Source organism: Sus scrofa, chromosome 13 (assembly GCF_000003025.6).
Source record: "Sus scrofa isolate TJ Tabasco breed Duroc chromosome 13, Sscrofa11.1, whole genome shotgun sequence".
Lineage (NCBI taxonomy): Eukaryota > Metazoa > Chordata > Mammalia > Artiodactyla > Suidae > Sus > Sus scrofa.
Genome location: NC_010455.5, coordinates 95,824,650 through 95,833,398, shown reverse-complemented (window position 1 = coordinate 95,833,398; position 8,749 = coordinate 95,824,650).

Here is an 8,749-nt window from a genome sequence, read left to right as displayed (position 1 = left end):
AAAAAAAGGAAGAGTAGTAAGAGAGAAAGGAAGAGACAGATGAAATCTTTACTCATTCTGAAGCTGGGTGAGTCAGTTATTTAATAATACATTTGGTCAACACATTTTTTTCTTTTTATTCTTTCTTTTTTTTTTCTTTTTAGGGCCACACCCTCAGCAGATGGAAGTTCCCAGGCTAGGGGTTGAATCAGAGCTGTAGCTGAAGCTCATGGCAATGCTGGATCCTTAACCCACTGAGCGAGGCCAGGGATCAAACTTATATCCTTACGGATACCAGTCAGGTTCATTACCACTGAACCACAATGGGAAATCCCAAGTCAACACATTTTCTAAAACAAAGCTTCTCAGCTTTTGAAAGTTCAAAATTATGGATAAATTTGCCAAGTTTGAGAATTCTTACTCAAAATATTGAAGCAGGAGCTCCCGTCATGGCACAGCAGATACAAATCTGACTAGGAACCATGAAGTTGTGGGTTTGATCCCTGGCCTCACTCAGCGGGTTAAGGATCTGGCATTGCCATGAGCTGTGGTGTAGGCTGCAGACACAGCTGGGATCTGGCATTGCTGTGGTTCTGGCGCAGGCTGGCAGCAACAGCTCTGATTAGATCCCCTAGCCTGGGAACCTCTGTATGCCTCGGGTGTGGCCCTAAAAAAGACAAAAATAAAAAAATAAATAAAATAAAATAAAATATTGAAGCAGAAAGTTTCCTTAGGTCCCTCATTTTCTGGATTTTTCAATGAAAAACATAGCTCTGTGGACTAGAGAAAATGGCTTTACAGATTTTAGGAACCAGGAGTTGAATTTCACAGAATACCACCCTTGTCCTTTAATCTCCTAAAATCTAGAATATTGTTATAAAATACTGGGGAAAGTACATTTTTGTCTACCTATGTGGACCAGATCATATTAAATCAAGGTAAAGTTCAGATAAGAAACAGCTTCTCCTCTCCTGAAGCCCTAGTCACCAAACTTGATATTCGTTCAAGATTATATATACCAAGAATATATAAAATTGAATTATCAAGAAGCATTTGAGGGATCTGCTTTTTTGCTTTGTTTTTTTTTTTTTTTTTTTTTTTTTTTTTTTTGCTTTTTAGGGCTGCACTCTCAGCACATGGAGGTTCCTAGACTAGGGGTCGAATTGGAGCTACAGCTGCTGGCCACAGCCACAACAATGCAGGATCCAAGCTGTGTCTGCAACCTACACCACAAAACTCATGGCAACACCAGATCCTTAACCCACTGAGCAAGGCCAGGGATCAAACCCACAACCTCATGGTTCCTAGTCAGATTTGTTTCTGCTGAGCCACTGTGGGAACTCCTGAGGATCTGGTTTAAATTATTAGTCTGGAAAATAACTTGCATTAATCTCCTTTGATTCCTCAGAGGATGAAAGACTCAAACACAGACAAGGTCACAGATACAATATGATCTTTCAGTCCCCTTTTTAATGCATTTTCTTATAACTCTAATATAGAAATTTATATAGCCCAAGCTCTGCTCTAAGAGCTTTGTACCCTGCCTGTCCCTTGTCTGTAAACTAGGGGTACCTACTTCACAGAGCTGTCATGAGGTTACATGAGGCTGAGTAATTTGTCTGAGGCCATATATCCAAGGCTGTGCTTCCTCTCCTTTACAATTGGTTCAGCTTCTGCTTCCCTTCACTACTGGTTCATTCATTCTCCCAATTTACTGCAAAGAATGATTGACATTGTAAATCAACTATTTAAAAAAAAAAAAAAAAGAATGATGGAGATGTGACCTAAAAGTTATACTCAATACCCTTTTTACTCATATCCAAGTTTTTTAGCGCTTGATTGTTTTCTCTTTTTTAGCCACACTCACAGCATATGAAAGTTCCTGGACTAGGGATGGAATCCGAGCTGCAGCAACACCAGATCCTTAACCCACTGCACCATAGCTGGAACTCCTAGCACTTGTTTTTAATGAGTGCTTGGTTGCAAGTGATAATACAGAAAGATATTTTGAAATATTCATTTAAATCTTGACTTAAAAATCTCATGATAAATAAAAACCTAAATGAAAACATAAATGAAAAAGAAACTAAGGAATTTTAAAATAATTTTGAGTAATTATGAAAGCTTCTTCGCTTTAATTATTTTAGATTTGATGTTTGAAATAAAAAAGGAGTTTTTCCAGGCTTAGGTTGATTTGGATCAATTGTAAACCAGTTAAGTGTTTTTCTAAATAAACTTTCCCGGTTAGGACAAGGATTAACCACATGCTAATAATTAGTGGCAGTGATCCAATATTAAAATTCAAGAAACAACCTAACCAAAAATAAAACAAATGTTCAAGTATGTCATGACATATAACCCCCACCCTAAAAGGGGGGAAAGAAGGAGCACACACGCACACGCACCTAGGGACACCCACACTTCTCCTTTCAAGAGCCACTGTTTACCTACTAGGGAAGGGCCTGAGCCAAGTCCTCTCTCCAATCCAGGCCCTGGTTGCGTGGCTTCTCGAATGCATTTACATCTAAACACATTAAGTAACACAGAGCTCATTTCATCTTCAAAGTTGCCCAGCATTCCTAGACATACCTTAGTTTCAAAGTTTCCACAAGGTCATCAGGCCAAAACAGGAGGCTGGATGTTTCCTGTAAGGCAACTACTTTTCTGTTGGGTTTTTTTTTTTTCTCCCATTTTTTGGGGGGCTTTCAGGGAACTCATGCTCCCTTGCCAAACATCAAAAAATTTATTTATTTATTTATTTTTTTTTTAGGGCCGCACCTGAAGCCTATGGAGGCTCCCAGGCTAGGGGTCTAATCAGAGCTGGAGCCACCAGCCTACACCACAGCCACAGCAAAGCCAGATCCTTAATCCACTGAGCAAGGCCAGGGATCGAACCCACAACCTCATGGTTCCTAGTCGGATTCGTTTCCACTGCACCACAACAGGAACTCCAAAAATTTACTTTTATCATGACTTTTCCTTTCCCATATTCCCCCTGGCTCAGAAAAACCTCTTTGAATCTATTAACTTCATCTAAAATCCTATTCCTGGTTTCTTCAGCTAAAACTATGGTCTAATACATAGTTAGGCCTTCTTCTCAGAGCTGGGAAAAATATCTTCTTTCATTTGGTGAGAATTTTTTTCTTAATGTGAAGCATGTGTTAATTGTGGGTAATCTAGAAAATTCAAACAAAAGGGGGAAAATTTAGAATCCCCTCTAATCTCACTATTATGAGTTAACATGGCAATAACATCTTAGTCAATATCCTTACAATTTTTCCACATGCTTATCTTTGCTCATTTTTGGTACATAATATATAAAAAAACTATTTTATGACAATTTTCTGATTTTCTGTAATATCAATTTAAATGATCACATAAATGTGCTTAAATTCATTTACCCAATATGCTGTTGTCCTCAGGTTACCAGATCCTAGGAACTTGTACCTGAAAGAGAATGGACACCAACCAGACACCCTGAGTACAGAAGCCCCACAGCGTGATGGGAGTTGTCTTCCGATTAGGAGGGTGAGGGTGCATTTGTGGTTGAAGGTGGACAGGTAAGAGTTCCCGCTGTGGCGCAGCAGAAACAATCCGACTAGGATCCATGAGGTTGCGGGTTCAATCCCTGGTCTAACTGAGTGGGTTAAGCATCTGGCGTTGTCGTGAGCTGTGTTGTAGGTTGCAGTAGATCCAATTAGACCCCTAGCCTAGGAACTTCCATATGCCTCGGCTGTGGCCCTAAAAAGAAAAAAAAAAAAAAAAAAGTGGACAGGCAATCATGTTAGGTAGAGGATTTTCTGGCATTGTTTCTACTTGTGGAACAAACAGTTCTACCCTGCACTAAGAAGCCATAGTGTTTAAACACTAATCCTTTCTTGAGGTGACTGCCCATCTCAGTGTCATCTTACTTTAAAGTTATGTTTAGAATTAGATAAAGATACCAAAATAACTACAGACATATGTATATGCATGGGCTAATACACATACATATATTTCCTAGCTTTGCCCACTGAGCAAGCCTAGCCACAGTGACACACACCCAGTAGCAACAACATGCCCAGTACCCAGATCTTGATTTCTAATACCATTATCCAATAAAAGAAACCAGGCTCCTTGGAGAAATGGCTACTTCTAGGGTTGGGGCAGGGAATATACAAGATGAACCAGTAATATCTTAGAGTGACAGGGAAAAAAAGCTCTTTTTAAAAGGGGGAGGCATATCTAAAGAGACACAATACAGGAGCCAATCTAAAAGAGCTCCCAATAGCTAAAACTGGAACACTTTGAGTAACTAAATAACATGACGCTGAAGTATAAAATAAATACCCATAAGATATCTAAAATATAAAGTAAATATACTAATATAAATGACTGAATGGGAGAAAAGAACCAAGTCTCCTACACAGAACTGCAAATAATTTATATAAATACTCTCTTTCTATTCTCCACCCCCTATCCTAGTTGCTTACTAAAAGTAAGGTATGGAAAGAAAGGGAAAGGCAACTTTGCCGTAGAGACTGTGACAAGCACTACCTTGGCCAGGGGATCAAGATTAATATCTCAACATGTACTCTCCTTGATATGATGTTATGAGGGTGCTTCATTTATGTGATCTTCCTCAAAAACAAAACTAACTCCATTCTAAGTAGAAGAAAAACATCAGAAAAACCCAAATTAAGGAAATATCATTCAACCATAAAAAAGGAATGAAGGACCAACACAAGCTACAACAAACCTTGAAAACATCATGCTAAGTCAAAGAAGTCATAAAAGATTACTTATTGTATGATTCCATTTACATGAAATGTCCAGAATAGGCAAATCCAGAAAGACAGAAAGTAGATTACTGTCGGCCTAGGACAGGGGTCTTGGGGTGGGGGAGAGAGAACTGGGAATGGTTACTATTGGGTATGGAGTGTCCTTTAGAAGTAATGAAAACATTCTAAAACTGACTGTGGAAATGGTTGGACAACTTTATAGGTACACTTAAAACTAATGAATTTTAGGCTTTAAATAGGTGAACTTTATGGTACATGTTTTCTATTAATAAGACCATTATTAAAAAGAAAAAACAAACTGAAGCATACTCAACAAAATACCTGACCAATACGTCCCAAGACCATCAAGGTAATCAAAAACAAAAAGTCTTAGACACTGTTACAGACAAGAGGAAGCTGAAGAGACATGACAACTAAATATAAGGTAGTATTCTGGAATAGAAAAAGAACATTAGGGACAACCTAGTGAAAGATGAATGTGTTTAGCTAATAGATTAATGGACCAGTGTTAATTCCTTCTATGTGATAAATAAAACACATAGAAATGCCCTGCCTTTCTTATAACCCCACTTATGGGAGCTGAGCCTTGTTCCTACTGGCTGCTGCTTCAGTCTGGGAACACCTCCCCATACTGAGCTTGGGATTCATGGACATGTGGGAACTGGGGATAGGTGTTCTCACCCCAGCCCTCATGCTGGAACTACCTCATCTAGGCCTACCACTGCCATTCCAGGAGTCCTCATGAAAAAAGCCATATGAGTTTTAAAAAGAAACAGCATTTCCTTAACTCTAAGAGATAAATGAAAATATAAAGCAGAATCAAAGTATCTGAAAGCCATATGATGATTCTCTTCTGTTTAAGTATCAAGAGATGATTCAAGCATGGAGTGGGCATTCAAATGTTGGTTGAATAATTAAATAAATTAGTTTCCGAAAACATTGTCTTATTTTTCAAATACCTGAAATGTTAAATTCTGCATTCCACCTCCAAGGACTGAAAAAGCAGTCTCTATGATCTGATACAAATTAGTTTAAAAGAAGAAAAGATTTTGTAGGTGGTGGTTCTCTCTCTTCTAAAAGGACTCTGATCCTGCTTCCAAGAAGGAAGTAGGATGGGTTTCTCTGTTTTAAACTAAACTTGACAGGGAGGCCCCAAATGATATTTCTGTAACCCAAGACACAGCCTGGACTAAGGCGAAGAATCACTTGCTCTCAAACAGGGTTGTGGGGGGGTGGGAGGTGCTTCGAGCAGGGGTGTCTCTCCCTAAATATTAGGCTCTACAGGGCCAAGAGTCTTGTGTAGACAGGTGTGTTCCCTAGAGTGCATTCCTCTGCACAGCTCCAGCTTTAACCAGCTGTACAATCTTCCCATGGCTGGAGCTTTGGATGTCCTTTGGGATAAAATACAACTCTTTTCCCTGGTCTTTACCAATCCTCATCTTCTAGAAATCTGAATGAACTAGAAAAAGCCTCAAATAATCTTCAGGCCAATAGCATTTCTTCCCCCATTAAACTTTTTTTATAGGCTGAGGTTATCTTTCCTTCCCTTTGACCAAGACAATAATGAGCAGTTCTATAGCTAAAGTCAGGCAGTAAGAAGACAGGAAGCAGAGGGTATAAATATTTAGGCTTCCATAGCTGAGGGATAGATAGGTATCAAAAAAAATTTTTTTAAACAAATTATAATTGGACCAAGTAACACTACATGAGCTCCAAAAGCCAGCACCTATCAATTTATGCATCCTATTTTTGTTTTTCCTAGAAGCCAAATGCGCGAGAAGAGTGATAAAATGATCCAACTGTTTAAAACAAAGAAAAACTGACTTCACAGCATCTTTTTTTCAGCTGTCTAGTGGTAAGCATTTTAAATTGAGACAGGCTTGGAGTTCTCTTGTAGCACAGCGGGTTAAGGATCCAGCATTGTCACTGCAGTGGCTTGGGTCACTGATGTGGTATGGGTTCAATTCCCAGCCCAGGAACGTCAGTATGCTGAAGGCATACCTCCAAAAGTTAATCAAAAAGTAAATTTAAGTATGATAATGTGAGAAAAAGAATGTGTATATGTATGTATGACTGGGTCACCTTGCTGTACAGTAGAAAACTAACAGAACAATGTAAACCAGCCATAATGTAAAAAATAAAAATAATTTTTTAAAAAAGTAAAAAAAAAATTTTTTTTTTATTTTAAATTTAATTGGCCTGGGTCACTGCTGTGGTCTAAGTTTGATCCCTGGCCCAGGAACTTCCATATGCTGGGGGCACACCTCCAAAAATTAATTAAAAAATAAATTTAACTTAAAATATATTTTTTAAATAAATGAAATTATTTAATTTTTAAAAATAAGAAAGAAAAAAAAACCCAGTAAATTGAGAAAGGCTGACTTCTGGTGCAAAAAGGATGAAAAGGAAAACAATTAAAATAGGATCTCTTTTCCAGGCTAAACCAGAAACTAAGCTGGTAAAGAATTCTGTGCCTCAATCTGGGTGTGGGAGGAAGAAGGAGCTGGAGATATACAGAGTGCTTAATCCTTGTTAAGTCCAATGAGGACTCTTAGGTAAATCTTAACATTATCTCTGAACTAGTAGGTCAGCATGGGTGGATTTTACTAGCCCAGAGGTTTGAATGCCTAAACTGCAAAAAAGTACTAAGATTATTTTTTTCTCTTTGTTGCTCAAATTTTCAAAATTTGCAGTGCCATTTTGATCATTCAACCTCAGCGGTAAATTGTTTAATCTGTGGGCCCCCACCACTAACCACACTCAACTAACCACACTCAACTTAGTTGAGTCCTAAGGCCAAGCTCCTTTCCAACACATGTCACGTCTGGGATATCTCAGCCCAGCACCCTATACACTGGGGCCACCACATTTCAGCCTCCCAGGGAAACAAACACTGCCACTGTCATGACTCTCCAATGTTGAAAAGACTTCAGAGTCTTGGGGGAAAGTAGACCCAGAGATTACACTGCAGACAATTTCTCAGTAACTCCGTCTAGAGAAGCAGACCAGGGAGTTACTGAGAAATCAACTCTGCAGATACTGACTGCATGAACCTACCTAATGAGCAAGAGTGTCACAGACCAAGGAGGAAAGAGCAACAAAGCCCACATACCCACATGACCTCTTCTGTCTTCTACAGTATGACACAGGGGGCCACTCATCCCTTCTAGAAAACTATTAAGAGCTGCCAAGAATTCAATCTGCTTGCTCTTCCTCCCTCCCTCCCTATCCATGCCTCCCACCACCATCCCAATATCTCTGCTCCTTTCTGGGCATCTCTTCTGTTCTCACTTAACTACCTTCCCCTGCTTACTTACAACCCACCTTGCAGAGCCAACACAGCCTCCGCGGACTCTAATTCACCTTAAGCTTCCATATTCCTTCATAACTCAGTCTTTCAGAAACCCCTAGTTTAAATTTCGAAAGCAGGAAATAATGATCACCTCTACCTGATAGAAGGCACTGGCTAATCTATGTACAGACTGCGTCTGTTTCTATCAGTTGTAGTTAGGGGTGTGGAGGGCCATTCAGGACAGAACCAGTCCACCAAAGGGCAGAGGCTGTAGGCAGAGCAGAGAAGGTGTACATCTGACTACTATTTGCTGGAAAACCATTATGTGTCAGCACTGAACTAGGTGCTACATTTAATCTTATTTAGGCCTTGCAACAATGCTAGTAGGTAGGTAATATTTTTCACAAGTGAGGAGAAAGTTTCAGAAGAATTAAGTAATTTATCCACAATTACACAGCTGACAGCTGATGAAACTGTAGAAACAACTTCAAGGAATCGCTCACTCTCTGTCCCATGTGACTTCTATTCTGCTGACCCGCCTATCACCCACCTCTGACCTTCTTTACCCAAACCCCATTAAGTTTGGGTGCTGAGAATCAAGTTTCCCTTTTAAGCACTGATGTGGGTAATTTATGAAAACTCAGTTTGCTGGCCAAAAGGCAAGCAGTTACAAACACATAAGCAAAGAACAGAACAT